Below are 13,785 nucleotides of genomic sequence, written 5' to 3'. Positions count from 1 at the left end.
ATTGTATTCCAACGTTACATTGGATTTCGATTTAAATCTATTATCACTTGTTCTTAAAACACGTTAATCAAATAGACGAGTATAGGCCATGACATGCATGATGCATCCTTTGCAAAATGCATAAGGAGCATAATTCAAAACCTTAATTTCATCAACCTTTCTCAAAGCATTGAATCTTTAAGCAATGTGCCATGTTATATGGGATTGAAAACCTTTTCAATATAATATTGAATGTCATAAGAATTTTATCAATATAAGCTTCTTAACCAAAATGAAACATCCTTCGAGACCTATCTCAATAGATCTTGACTCCTAATTGTACTCATCTTCCTCTTCAAGGTTTTTCATACAAAATGCATTAGCCATTACTTGACCTTTCAAGCAATGAATAATTTCTCTTTGTACTAGATAAAGAAGAGTTCATAGCTCCCACTAAACATCTTGTATACAAAACATTTATGAGAACATCAAACAATTTTGATTAACTCACAAATTAAGAATACTAACTCCATGATGCTTTCTTTGATCCATAAATGAACCTCTTATACATCCTTAGGATTGGATTTTCAAATTTATTCTGATTGTATCATATACAAATATTCTTTCATGAACAATTTCGAGAAAGCATTTTGAAATCCATCTATCAAATCTCATAAGGTAGAAATCACTAAAATATCTTTAATAGATCTTTAGCATCATGACTAATGTAAAGGTTTCATCGTAGTCATAGCCATACTATGAATTAGTTGAATCCTTTAACAAGTCTTTGCTTTGGTTAGAAAACATTTTTCTTTCTTGTCTGTTTTGCTTATAATGAGTCTCACCTAGTTAGGAAAATTAATCAAGTGTCATACACTTGCTTACAGACTTATTATCTATTTAAGATTTCCATGGTTTTTAAACCACTCTGAGTTATAACTTATTAAATCATCTTTATTACTTGCATAATCATCATGTTACAAAATAAATATTTTAGAACTCTTGGTCAATATGAAATCATATTTCTTTGGCTAAGGTTTTAGATAAGCTAGTCATCATTGTGGGTCTTTATGCAACAATTGAAACTTATACAACAACTTTGTTTAGTTTTCAATGAGAAACGACAATAGAGGATGTGCACTTGGAATGTACTACCTTCGACACATGGTTATTATACCCATTACACTTAATGAGACCACGCGGGCGTTGTCATTTGTAACATGAGGTGAATTATGCTCATATTTTTGCTTTTATTCGATTACTTCTTGAATTTCTTCAAGATTTTCGAATTAGCTTTTCTTGAACTCTTCCAAGGCTCTCCAACTCTTCGAATTAGCTTACTCTCCCACTTGCCTTTTGAAGAGGCATATTTAGCATAGGGTGAACCAACCATGGTTTGAACCATGTTTTTTGTTTCTTTTCTCGAACTCTTTCGAGATTTATACTACTCCCACTTGACCTTTTGGAATGACATCTTTTCCATAAGGGCACCTATTTGAGCAACAAACATTTTGTGCTAATTATGTGTTGTGTAGTAGTACCCCGTGCTCTGTATAGGAATTGTACGTGTATCAAACGATTTAATACAATTTCATTCCTTGCGTTGTAGAAAGACTTTATAAGAAATTTTCTTATCCATATCACATATGAAGCCTTTGCTACATTTTGATTTGACATATGTAGTTTTGTTTAGTTTTGTAGCTTATCTTAAAAGTATATCCCCTGAATAATGGTTGGAAGATAGGTAACTTTCATCCATTATCAAAATATATCTTATATAGATTGATAGCTCCTTTATAAGAACTTCATAAGGTTTTCTATCAGAGTTTGTTGTAAAACGATTTCACAACTCTTGGATGTCTATCAAGGTTTTGGCTTAAATTCTCATTGTCACAATCATATCGCAATAAATTGAATACATTGCCAAGTAAATGTCTTGACTCAAATTTTCACCATTACAATCATATTGTAATGTAATCACTATCTTGTCAAGTTGATACTGAACTTCATACTGAACCTTTTGAACTTTTCAAAATTTTCACACTTTAGTTTCAACTAAGCACAAGTGAGCATATCACAAATGAAGTTTCATTTCCTTCTCCAATTGCTAAACCTTAGGTTTTCTTACATTGATATTATTCGACCTCGAGTTCACATCATCATTTTTCTAAATGGTGACTTTGTCAAAATTTCAAATTAGAGTGATATTTGCATATATTAATAGATTCATAATCTAACGATATTGAAAGTCCATCCCTTTAGATCTTCCGCATGCAATGTTCATTTTTCATTCGAATTAATTGACATTTTTGAGACAATTTATATATATATATATATATATATATATATATATATATATATATATATATATATATATATATATATATATATATATATATATATATATATATAGAAATGGTTTAATTATTTCTATCATATAGAACTTTAAACCTATTTAGCTTTTCAAAACACATCGTGACTCAATAAAGTATAGACTAACATTTACTCCATGTTTTTGAATCTTCAATGCTTAGTCATTACTAACATTGAATGGTATTTTGATAATGGCAAGAATAAATAACATTTATTTAATTCTAGCCAATTATTAGGTAAGGTGAAAATAAGCTTCTACTTGTAAAGTTGCAACTTTTGCTCCTAGACTTGTATATTCTACTTATGAAGTAGCAACATTAGCTTCTAAACTTGTAGATTCATTTCTTCCTTAGCCATACTTCTTCATTTAGTTCAACCACATTCTCAATGAGAGTGAACTAAACATGACATCATATGTCCAAGAAGTAGTAATTTGCTAAATCAATATCTATAATATACTTCTTTAATTGGAACATTTCCATTCTTTTACCTTCTAATTGTATGAGGTAGTTTCTAATCGATTGGAATTGGTCCATTTAATTGGAAACATTTGTTATTCATAACAACTTTTAGCATGTAAGTATTTCTAGGTTTGAGAAGTAGCAACTTGTTTGCATTTCTTGTCCTATAACTTCTTAATGCAATCCTCATATATTCTTAAACCTTTTCCATTTGAGCCACTTATAATATTTCTCTTAGGTTCAAAATGATACTTTGCTTAACTAATTTAAGCACATTTCATGATTTTGGTAAGTCTATTCAATCATTATTCATATTAGAGTTTAATCAACTATTTAACTCTTTATGAAATGGATGAAGAATAATGTCATTTGATCAACTTTTGATCATAGAGACTTCCAATCACTTTCTTATTTTCAATCATATTGAAGATAAGAGATTTTATTGGACTTCGATACTTGTCTTTTAGAGGTTTTGTACCTCCCATCTCATTATAACCTTTAAAACACCTTTCAAAATGAAGATGATGGTGGTATTTTATTCAAAAATTTTGAGTAAAACCAACCTTAGACATGTGACATAGGTTTCTAAAACTTGCTTTTAAAAACCATTTTAGCAAAATTGGAATATAGGTTTATGGATTATCTTTTAATCTTTTGAGAACGTTTCTCAACTTTATTTTCAATCGAGGAGATTATATAAATAATAAAATTGGAATGAAATATTACTTGTAAATAAATGCAAAATTCAATTATGTTTATCTTTGAAGTACCTAGATTAAAGTTATAGGTTACTTCAACACTTTGTTCATAATATGTGTCCTAAATGAATTAAGTGATTCCAAGATCCTTTATTCGTGTAATAGTTGACCGGGCTGAGGCCCTACCATCAAACATTACATTTTCAAGGTGAGTAAACTCTTTACTGATTGGGACTCTGCAACTCTTGGTTGAATAATTAACCATCTCATGTTTAATTATTACCCTTTGGTTCAAGGTTCTAAACTCTTTAGGTAACCTTGTTGAGCACAACCAATTAAATGTGTAGAACGTGATCTACCCCAAATTACCCAAGATAACAAGTGACACTCTGCTGAGGTCGACCCATCACTCACGATCGAAGGATTGTCGGGTATCTAATTGGAAAAGCAATCTCAATATTACCGGGACTTAGATTTATTATGTTATGATTAATTTAGTGAACTCTAGCGCATCATCATTAACATCAATAACATCTAACATGCATAATATACTGAATGCATAAACAAGACCTAGCATGGCCCCTAATCCTAAGAAATTAATAAAGTAAATGCTCCTACTTGAGCCTTCATGGATCTCATCCACCTCGCTCCTTTGGGCCTTCAATTTATGGGCTTCTTGGATTAACTGCTACTTGTAATTCTATTCTATTCCATTTACTAGTTAAATAAAATAAATAAAATTACAAAAATACTTTATCGGTACGTAGACCGTACTTTAGATTACAAAAATACATCACGATGCGCAGATCGCATTTAGCAATCTACTGGGCCATACGGGTCATTATATAGCAACATAATATCATATATTATAAAATTGCCACATAATAAATCACTCATCATACTTTCCTAAACTACAACATCGAATGTTTATAATTAAGGAAACATGGCACCTAAATATCTCATATTTTAATTACTGCAATTAGATAATATCAAATATTATTCATGACCATCAATAAAATATCATATATTTTAAATTAAGCATGAGATAGAATCAAATCTTATTTTAATCTTGAAAGATAAATCATATTTATCCTTAAAGATTATCCTAACAAAACTAGGAAATTCTATTATAATTACTAGCCAATCACAAAATTTAAATCAATTATATCCTAAAATAATTATGGGATAATCATATTATTTAAATCAATCTTTATCATTTTGGAATATGCTCAAAATATCCTACCAAATCCTATCCAAAATTAACAACTTTAATTATGTTTAATAATTAAAATACAAACTTTTTGAAATTTGATTTTATCCCCAAAATAAAATCAGAATTTATTTTAAAAATATTTTAAAACAAAATATTATTTTTTTTTTTTGAAAAAATGGGGTTGAACCGTGGCTGATCTAGCTGCCCAGCCAGGTGACTGCCGCTGCCGCAGCCAGGCTCACAGCCCAGCCGGAATAGCAGCCCTACCACCAAGACCAGGCCGAAGCCCATCCTCAACAGCACCGGCTGTCGCAGCCAGGCCGGAGCCCAGCCGCAGTCGCGGCCAACCGCACAACCAGTTAAAATGCCTCGCCACGCCACCAGCCACCGCCCTCACTACCCCTCTTTTCGACCACCTGGACAGCCGCCGTGGCCCGCTTGACGGTGGTCCGACCACCCAGCCACGACTGCCCTTTTTTTTTTTTTTTGAGATTTTGTTTAATTAAACAACTTTTGTAAAATTAAATTAATTAGGTCTTTTGAATTAAAACATAATATTTATGCCTAATTCAATTTTGAAATTAAATTCATAATTCAATTTCAATTGTAGGGTTCTTCACAAAATTAATTCAAATTTAATCTAACACTTAAATCAAATTACTAATTATACAAAAAAAAATCATATTTTATGTATCAAATCAATTTAATTAAATTTATGAAGCATAAAATATTCGAAAATCATCAAAATTAAGCACAAAAATCAAAATTTAGGGCTTTATTTCAATCAAAATTTTCGAAAAACTAGGGCTTAATTCGGATTTTGCTAGGAAAAATTGAGCAATTTAAATCACATTTAAACAATTCCAAACGTTTAAATCTCCATTTAAAATAAATATTGAACCATAATTAGATTATTCCTCCTCTTAATTGAATTAAAATTTGTGGACATCAAAGATTTATGATCAATATGCGTAAATGCAAGAGGCTAACTGATACCACTGTAGGGTTTTAGGTACTTTAATGCGGAATTTCATGAATCATATTCGTTCACACCTAAACAGGATCTACAAGCATAACACATAAAGAATCACATAATACATACCTTTGACGCGTGATTTCCACAAGCGATTGATTGTCAATTAGGGAGATAATAGAGCCCCAAGCGTTGCTCCTCTACTTAGTCCACGGGATAGGATTGAACCTCCACTACTGCTAGGTAGTTGGGCACGAACACTTAGAACCACCTTCTACGGAGAGGGGAGGAGAAAACTGACCACGAACACCACCACCGTGCACCACCTCGCACTAGGGGGCCATACAATTGTACTGATGGGAGGAAGCGAGTAAGGAGAGAGATTGTGTGAGGCTAGGGTTTGGTTGCTCACTAGTCAATTCTCAATTGACTAGTTAAGTTTTGTATGTCAAACGCTAGGCAAGGCCTCTATTTATACATCATATGTATAATTAGAGTCCAAAACCAATCCCACAATACTCTCCCTTTAAAACCCACATGGCCGACCACTCTATGAGGCCCAATAATGGGCTTCTTTCTTTTGTTCAATTCATCACCCTTTTGTGTGACCTTATAGGATCCAATATATTGGGCTTTGGACTATTTGACTAGCCCAAATATCATTGATCACGTCTAGCAACAGATAATGACGACCCAAAAGAACGAACTTAATTATCTCCATAATTTGATCCATTATATATCTAGTAATTGCACTTGACGAAGACATAAATCCTTCACAAATATGGGAGAGTTAAGTGAGGACCACAAGGGAGGATCACAAAGCCTTCCTTGCTCCCCAATCTAAACCAGCTCTTATAAGAAGTAGCCAGCTGGCGGCCTTGCCTTGAGCAACAAGGCTTGCTGCGCTGGCAGCCTTGTGCTCTCAGCTGGGCCTGCTAGCCGCGCCACATCGTAGCACATTAGGAATCGCGTGCTTACGGGCCACTAATTTTGTTGGGTTCTGCTGCCGCTATGCCTTTCTAGTGCTGCTAGCTTGCTAGCACGCTACCACGCCAGCGATGCCGGCTCCTACTGCGCCAGCCAGCTAGCAAGCACTGCTAGCTAGCTTGGCATGGTAGACTGCCGAGCTAGCATACGTATGCTACTGCTGGGCTTACGCCCATGCCTCACAAGCTGGCAACCCTTGTTGGCTATATTGCCCTAGTCCTTCGATGGCTTGGGCATTTCAAAGCTAGAGCTACACTTGTTGAATGACTTTTTTGTGTGTATCGTTAATTCCTAGAATTTAACTCGACGTCCGACTTTCGGCTTCGACGCTCTAACCTCGAATCCGATGTCGGAGTACGTTTCCTCTTGTTTGACGTATTAAGGCCTTCGGCTTTCATCGCCTTAGTTTGGTTGCATGCTTGGGTGTGACTCGAAGGATTCTATTAGGTAAAGTTGTGATAATAATATAATTAATCTCACTAATCAAAGATGGCCTGTAGCCCGACTTTCCGATCACTTGACTTCACTGAGTAATTAACTTTGATCTGTAATTGATTCCTAACCCTTTATCGTAATTATACTCTTGTTCGAAGGACACCATTCTTTTCAATCTCCTATTTGTCCGTCCGGACAATTGCACTGTTAGTCTTTTTCATGAAATATAAGGTAAGATTCTTTGTCATCTTTATTACCTCCAGAAGTACGTGTTTCTCGATTTCTGCGTTCGACTGTGAATAAGCAGATGATTTCTAAACCCAACTGAGCACGGCCATGCATTTTCACAGCCTTGCACTTCGAGAGGCCTTGTAAACAACAAAGACATGTTCCCTATTGTTAACAGGGGGACATTCCTAGTCTTGCACTATTATCTTCTCTTACTAAGAGGACCTAGCCCCCCGAGTGTTTCCGTAATAATCCCCTTGTACGACAGACATTTGATAACATCAAAACGGACTAGTACTCAAACAAGAGAATTTACAATACTCATGGTCAAAGAAAGAGGTTTCGATAGCCATAATGAGGAATATACTTATGACGATTGTTAAATCTATTAAAGTATTCTCATAGGTTGATTCGGTATAGTTATAAACTAATGCCTGTGCAAATAATTAAAGACAATTAAGTCGTTGTAGAACAAGAAACAATACTATAAATCATACTACACACTAATCTCATGTGGTCATTAATCATAAATTTCGATTAAAATATTTAATGTTCACTTAATAGGTGTTTCTTTATCCAAGACATTGTTTCGAAACCTGTAGGCGTCGTTCGAAGCGCGCCTACGTAAGCATGTCCTGAATATGCTTGGCACTCATAGGAAGTAGGAATTGACATATACGATTAGGGACAAGGAAAGTAGGGAGCCGCCAACAAGTTTTTAAGGAACTTGTAAACCATTCACGGATCATAAAAAGGCAACCACGATAAAGGGACAACGATTGACCCGTGAAGGTTACACCCCATTCATAATCCATGAGAATACTAACTCCATATGGTTTGGAACCACGAAAGGAGGATTGGGGATGATGGTACGAAGTGAGTCATGGAGTAACATTCGCCCGTATTGGCCTCTACTTGATTCTTATCGTGAAAAGTAATTCCTGCAATCTCAAAGGCATGCAAACAAAGATTCAATTTGCTCCAAATTATTATTAGGATAAATTGGTTGAATATTAATGCAACATATTATTCTAAAGTATTGTGATCACTTGATTTACACAACAAGATTAAAAAGGAACCTAAACTGGTTGTCTTATTAGTCGTGATTTTCAATTACATATTCCCTTTAAACATGCAATATGGTGATTAATGATAAACAATAGAATAAACATTAATATTGGAAGAAATTTAACAATAATAACTTTAGTCAAATCAAATCATAATAATAACCCTAATCATGATACTAGCAATAAAAATAATAATAAGAGAATTAAGTAATTAATTACTCACTTTCCGCGTTTCCTTAAATTGTTACATCATGAATAAATTGTTAGTAACTTCAAAAAAATTAATCAAACTGAAATAATTAAATTAAATAAAAATTAGAGTTGATTTGGACCAAACCCTCAGTTAATTTTACCTTTCACGCCTTGGTTTAAGAACAGAACCTCGGGTGTTGCATGGACTCCTTGGAGTGCTTAAGGGATGTATGGTGGCAGAATAGGGAAGGCTAGAGCTTCGGGTTTAAGCAAGAGGAGGAGAAGAGAGAAGGTTTCGGTGTGTAAGAGAGGAAGAGAGAATGATTCGGTGCCCCGAACTGAAGAAATCAGCAGGGTATTTAAAGAAGAAATGAATAGGGGATTCCAGAAACCCTAGAACTGATAAGAGCCATAGAAAAACTCTAATTGGGAACCGCTTCACGGTGTGTGTATCGTGACACGGTATTGGGCACCGCAACGCGGTACTATCCACCGTGGCACGGTATAGCGCACTATGACATGGTGTGCATTTATGCCTAAAATGCGTCCAAATTCATCAAGCGCGTGATGTTTTAAACGCGGAGAAGACACGTGAAAACACCGTGTCACAGTATGTGTACCGCAAAACGGTTCAGATTACCGCAACATGGTGAAAAGCATTGTGACACGTCATTATATGCCGTGTCGCGGCATTTTGCCTTGACGCGGTAAATTCAGTTTTTTACGCGTTTTTAAAACTATGATAACTTTTGATCCGTAACTCGAAATAAAGCATATAATATATCGTTTGAAATATTATCAAGTTTTATTTTTAACCCAATTAGAATCAGGTCAAAGTCATTTGTAGATTTTAAGATATGACCGTTTTATTGAAAGGGTGTTGGTTTTGAGCCTAGTTTAGTGTTTTGCTCATATCTTCTTTGTTTTAAATCGGAAGTGGGCTTATGATATATCGTTGAAAATCTCATTGAGAGACCTATCCAAAAAAATAATATTTGGATCAAAATTATAGCTCTCGGTTATGTGATGTAGACACGAAAAGAGGAAAATAAGTTTTGGTTTGGGTTAATAGGTTAAGAATTGGATTGGTTTATAAAATGTATTGAATGGAATATCGATTGAAGCACTACAAAGATTAAATACTTGACCCGAAGAATAATGGCGGTAAAAGGTTGTTCATCATCGGGTTTGGCTTTGGGGAGACATTTTTAGGTGTCCACAGAAGCCCCACTTTGACTGAGTTTGTAGAAACGTCATTTTCGAAAACGATAGTCAAAGTAGTCGATAGGGACGGAGAATGATTTAAGACGTTTTGCGATCCTAAATCACTCTGTATACGCCGATACTTGTAGAAAAATGTTAGTTCCACGATAAAAGAGTAAAGGGATAGAATGCGTATCTAACACCAGTGTATCGGTGACGAATGTGTTTGATAGTATCTGACACCAGTGTATCGGTGGCAAATAAATTTGGTATTTTTCTATACCTAAAGAAATCCACCGGATGAAGATTGTTGTGATATTTTCCATGCTTGAGGAATGTTGATAGATGATATAATTGCTGACTTCTTCGCCTTGAGAGGTGGTAACGACCGACAATTTTCCATGCCTAAGGAAAAGCTTGTCTGATGATGAGATTGCAAGTCTCTGTGTATCGAGAACCTTGTGCCGTGAATCGTCTTTGCTTGGGAAATGATCACTAAATAATGGTTCGATTGTCCCCGAACGTGGGCCGTAGATAGTTCGCTTATCCCCGAATGTGGGATGTTGATGGTTCGCTTATCCCTGAATGTGGGATATAAATGGTTCGCTTATCCTCGAACGTGGGTTGTATTTGGTTCGATCGTCCCCGAACGTGGGCTGTAGATGGTTCGCTTGTCCTCGAACGTGGGCTGTAGTTGGTTCGCTTATCCCCGAACGTGGGCTGTAGATGGGACCTGCAAAATAAAATTTGCTAAAGGACCCGTATAGACTGCGATAGACTTGAAATGACATGACATGTGTATGACTTGTGATTGTGTGTGTATGTGTATGTTTGGGTGTGTGTGCAGACATAAGAAAATGAAATGCAAAAGCAAAAATTTTCCATCATTTTTGTCATGAGTGGAGGGTACCAATTTTTTCCTGAAAAAGAAAGACGTAAAGAAAAAATTTTCGTTCTTGTACTTCCCTCGATGAGAAAATTTTTGCAAAAGTTTTTGAACTTCCTCGAAAGAAAAGACATGAAAAGGGGAAGAAGTTTTAAACTTCCTTGTCGAGCAAATAGAGAAAAGCAAGGTAAATCGCATGAATATTCTATTTGTCGAATTGAATTGCTTTTCTTGAAGATAATGTATGCATGATGAATGTTCTTAGGCCAGGAGGCTAAGGACAATAACATCATGTGACACGATAAATGAATGCACTTAGGTCATGAATCTAAGCATAGTAGAATCGACGATAGATGTTGCTTAGGTCTGGGAGCTAATGATGAGTGCCATTTATGGCACTCATTTGATGAGTACTTAGGTTGTTTTAACCTTCTTTACATAGCTTTCTTTCATAATACATGTTTAGTTTTATGCATTTTTTCTTTATTTCCCTTTTCTCTCTTGTTTTCTATTTTTATGGTTTTTTCTTGTGTTTTCTCCTATTTTCGTGGTTGTAGGTATTGTACGAGGCTTGAGTCTCGATATTGTTGGTTTTCTAAGTTGGAAGATGCTTTTGGAGTAAGCTCATAGCATTGGGAAAGCTCAAGATGCAAGGAAGTGGATGCTCCAAGTTCTAGCTCTTGCGCTCTCAAGTCGTGCTCTCGTGAAAGATGGTGTTGAACCCACCGTGGAGGCCCTTAGAAACTACCACTCCCAACATGTATCAAGTGGAGCTCACGAGACCCCTTTGTGAGCGCACAAATCGGCAAAGAAGTCGAAGAAACAAAGAAGAGGACGGGGGCGCAACACGCGCGCGTGAGCGCACATAGTGCGTGCACGGGCGTGCACCCTTACCCGCGCGGGCGCTCATCCCTGTTTTTCGGCTTCGCTCGATTTCATTTCCGCGCCTCTTATAAATACCTTTTGACAACCGATTTTTGAAAGAAGTTTTAGACATAATTTTAGCTTAGTTGAGAGTTTCTCTCTCTAGTTTTAGGGTTAGTTTAGGAGTAGATTTAGAGAGAGAAAGTGAGAGATTTCAATGGTGATTTTAGAGATTGATGATACAAGGGTGACAATTGTGTTGAAGATCATCTCTATTATCAATGAGCATTTCTAACTCTATCTCTTCTTATCGTTTTGTTTAGATTCATGTTTGTTTAATTTGAGTTTGATGTTTGATTCTTCATTAGTGCAATTGTTCTTCATATTTTGTTGATTCTTGATTTCTCAGTGTTTTGTTGATTAGATGATGATTCTTGAGTAGTTTTTTTGGCTAGGGATTGGGTGAAACTTGTATGATTGATTGATTGTGGGTGAAACTAACAAATAGAATTCAATTATCAAAACACTAAGGAATTTAGGATGCACATGCACTCGTGATAAAGTTGCTAATTTGTCAGGAATTTAATCAATCAAGCAATGAGAGGGAAAACGACATCGTCAATCAAAATCACTCAAAGAGCTATTTCCTAGGGTCAAGCTAGATGTCTCTACAAATGACTTCAAAGGAAAATCAAAAAACAAGATCAATCGATAATAATAGCTTCCAAATCAATTTTTCGTGTCATTGAAAACTACTATGCAATCTAGCATGATAATCAAGGTTAGCTACTCCTCTTCAGAACAAACACATGCACAAATTTCATTAACCAATTTAATCACATCATCAAATCAACCAAAAACCCCAAATTAGCTACAGATTATCACTAATACATGCTTCACCACTTCCCTAGCAAAGAAACTACTCACTACACATTGCAAATTTGAAAAGCATAACAAAACTAATCATTAGTTCAATCATTTACATTGTAATCCAAATATCAACAATCAAATCAAACAAAACTAATGATATTCAACAATATATCAAAAATCAAACATAAAATTGCATTGAAAGGGAAAGAATTCTTACTAAACATTGATCAATATCAAAGAGGAATGAAGATCAAAATGTAACAATCATCAAATACCAAGTTTCTCTCTCTAAAATCAAGAACAAAATCTTCAAAACCAAGAGCTTCTCTCTCTAAATTCTATTTAAAAAATTCAATTCTCTAATGTTCCTCTCTCTCGAGAAATGAAGGAATTCTATATATAGTAAACTAACTAAGGAGAAGTTAGTTAGACGTCCAAAAAGAACCTCAAATGGCGCGGCCGTAACGAAATGGGTACAGAATAGGGGGAGGCAAGCGCGACCGCTCCTGGAACCTGCGAGGACGCTCCTCCTTCACGCGCGGCCGTTACAGAATAGGGAGAATGCCTTCGTGCGCTCGTTAATGTTCCCGTGCGTTCCACATGATACATGTTGGGGAGGCAGTCACTAGAGGCCTTTACGGTGGGTTCAACACCGACTTTGATGTCCACGCGGCATGAGAGCGCGGCTTTGTAGACTTGGTTTATGCACTATGTAAGGAAAATTTCAAGCATCCTACACTTGAGCCCCACTGTGATCATACGCTTAAGTATGGTGGCGTCCAAAGGGAAGGAAGCTAGAGCAAAAGAGTCGCCAACAAGTTTTAGGAACTTGTAAACCGTTCATAAGGTGAAGGTTACACCCCTTCACGATCCATGAGATCGCTAACTCCATTGTGGTCCTGAACCATGACTGGATATTCGAGGATGAAGGTACAAATCCAACCTAAAAGAGATTAAACTTGCCCTAAATAGGCCTCTACTTTATTCTTCTCATATTCATGTGCGCTTTCTGACTAACATAAAATCAATATATTGACCCTAAGCATATTTAATCTATGTTGGTTGAATATTAATGCACAAACAAAGCTATTATTAGAAATCACTTGAATTAAAATAATATTAGCCTAAATAAAATTATTAATTATCTTATTAAGCGTGATTGTAAATACAAATTCCCTTTAAACCTGCAAGAGAGGGCGTGATCAAGCAATAACAATAATATCAAGAAACATAATAATCATATTGATACAAAAAACATCATCATCAATCTCAATCTCATCAAACCACAATAATATCAGCAAGATCCTAGGCATGATACTAACAAGATTAATAACAAATCCTAGCATGTCACCAAAC

At 35.5% G+C, this 13,785-nt stretch overlaps 1 pseudogene; it reads right to left on the bottom strand.

Moving 5' to 3' along the window:
* Positions 1-13,785, bottom strand: part of LOC145575372 (uncharacterized) — a 290,973-nt pseudogene that overhangs the window by 265,457 nt on the left and 11,731 nt on the right.

Source organism: Chenopodium album, chromosome 13 (assembly GCF_948465745.1).
Source record: "Chenopodium album chromosome 13, dcCheAlbu1.1, whole genome shotgun sequence".
Lineage (NCBI taxonomy): Eukaryota > Viridiplantae > Streptophyta > Magnoliopsida > Caryophyllales > Amaranthaceae > Chenopodium > Chenopodium album.
This window is presented reverse-complemented; position numbering and strand designations above follow the sequence as displayed.